This window comes from Pseudomyrmex gracilis, unplaced genomic scaffold (assembly GCF_002006095.1).
Source record: "Pseudomyrmex gracilis isolate BER0280 unplaced genomic scaffold, ASM200609v1 scaffold_15, whole genome shotgun sequence".
Lineage (NCBI taxonomy): Eukaryota > Metazoa > Arthropoda > Insecta > Hymenoptera > Formicidae > Pseudomyrmex > Pseudomyrmex gracilis.
This window is the reverse complement of record NW_018020599.1, coordinates 996,664-999,192: the sequence shown is the minus strand read 5'-3', so window position 1 is coordinate 999,192 and position 2,529 is coordinate 996,664.

Below are 2,529 nucleotides of genomic sequence, written 5' to 3'. Positions count from 1 at the left end.
AAAAGAATTTGTTTAATTGTTAACAGCCATTATGGCTGTCAATCGTTGATAGCCATAATGGCTGTCAACGATTGAACAAATTCTTATCTTCAGTTTTCACGACATTAGTCGCGATACCGTTATCTCCCCACTCGTAGACTTAAATACACAAATAAAGTTGACGCGTGCGCGTAACCCTACGGATTACAACATGTTTGTTACTTTTGTGTGCTTTTCGTTGTTGTAATCACACGAAAACGTGCAATCGTACGACGCGAATCGTTACCACTGTAAGAAATACAAAGATAAGCACACTTTACATTTTAACATTGCCACTGATTAATACATATTGCAAGTGTCTTATAAAACAATCAATAAACTAAGATGTTTAGATGTCTCATGATCATGATAATTACATTCTTGATAATAATATTGTGCTTTAGTTTTGGTATTTATTTGACTTTTAAGTTTGAAGTAATTACATATAAGAGTACAGTATATGTACTCTACTATATAAACATCTCCAGAAGGTAATTACATTAATTTTTACTAATTTCAAGATATACGTAGATAATATTTTTTTGAGAGTATGTTTTTTATAAGTTGATAGAATATCTAATGAATGGGAGTTATAAAATATTTCAAGCAGTTGTTCAAAATGAAATAAAATTGGAAAATAAAAGTGGAATTGCACTAGTGAAAGTTTACTTGCATGGAACAGAACTCATTTGGCTCGGTGCTTATGTAATACCGTTTTTGTTCTTGATATATGCTATATTTTTTCTAAAATAAAATTGAAATATTTTTTAGAATGTAAGTTCTTTTGTGTATCAAGTCGATTAGAATTATTTTCGAGTTCAACAATTACATTATCGCATCATACGATAGCCTTAGAGTTAAAGCAGTTTTTTTAAAACGTAAGTGAAAAAAATAATGACGTATATAAACAACTACATATAATAATACATATAATAATGATTTTACTATATGTAATAATGATTTTAATGTGACTTAATTATTGCTATACTGTAATATGTACACGTACAATATTTGTCTTGAAACGGAGCTTAGAAAAATATTTATATTCACAAATGTGTATTTACGATGCCGTCATTGACTCTTATTTTGTACAAATGAAATAATATAAACAGGCAATCCTATTAGACTTTATTATTTTTTTTTTTTTGTATATTTAATTTAATCTTGATATTGGAAAAGTAAAGTGAAATAGTATATTATCACATACTATTTAATACGTTTATTAATAAATAACATATGTCAGATATAAAGCAGTGACGGTTAATCTATCGTTATCTTTTACACCAAATGACACTCATACTACAATTTTATTTCAGTAATTAATTCTATCTATAATCATCGGATTTTTTATATACTCTTGTTCTAATGTATCTTAAAAAACAAAAAATATTTAGTGACGAATCGGTCAAAAGATATCTAGTAATCGGAGACGAACAACCTTGCAATCGTTACTGTCAAATCACTGTATTGAACAATTATGTTATTTATATAATTGACTATAGTTGAGAAAAACATTGTAGATGCAAACATTTAAAATACTATTTTAGTATCTTACTGATTTCAATATAAAATTAACGGAACGTTTTAATTTTTTAATTTTAGTTTTGAGTCAGTGAACAAAATATTTTACATGTGTCCTTGCTTTTTAATATTTTACTATAACTAGATTTTACGTAAAAAAGAGCACTTATTTGTAAAAATATGTACATATAATATAATATACTTATATATAGTATGTAAATATATAATATATATTTTATATATAATTTAATGTAATATATATAACATATACGCCTCTTAATATGTTATGTATTTGTGTATATTATGTATATTATATATGTATATTATTAATATATTGTGCATGTATTGTATATGTATGTACTTATACATGTACATTTAATATATATATTATATATTTAATTTTCGAACCTAATTTTGCCTGGAAAGATGTAAGTCAAATTTTATTTGATACTTGTTATTTATGTTTGACTGATAATGTATAAATTACACACAAGTATTTACGTCTCAATCAAAAACNTACGTGATGCTTTGATTAAACAATTTTATCAAACAAGATCTTATAACGATAATATACTCGCTATTTGCGTCGACGTTGAACTGACATGTTCTAATAAAAAAATATTTTTACTATATTGTGTGATAAGCAGTAATATTACATAAAAATTGTGTAAACTCGAAAATAATATTTACAGNTATAGAATTTGTAAATAAACAAGTATTTGATGTTTGCAAACTTTTACATATAAATTCTCAACTTTTTTCTTTTTTCCTCTTTCTCTCTGTTGTAAAGTATTTCCAGTCATAAAAAACTTCTCTATTTTTCTTACGCAAATCACTAATTTCAAGTTTTATTTTTTTCATGTTTTTATCGATTCAATCTAAGAAATAAATGATTTAGATATANATACATATTTATATGTATTAGATATATGTTTTAGATATATACATAATATGTATATGAACAAGTTTTTAACACTCTAAATGTCTAAA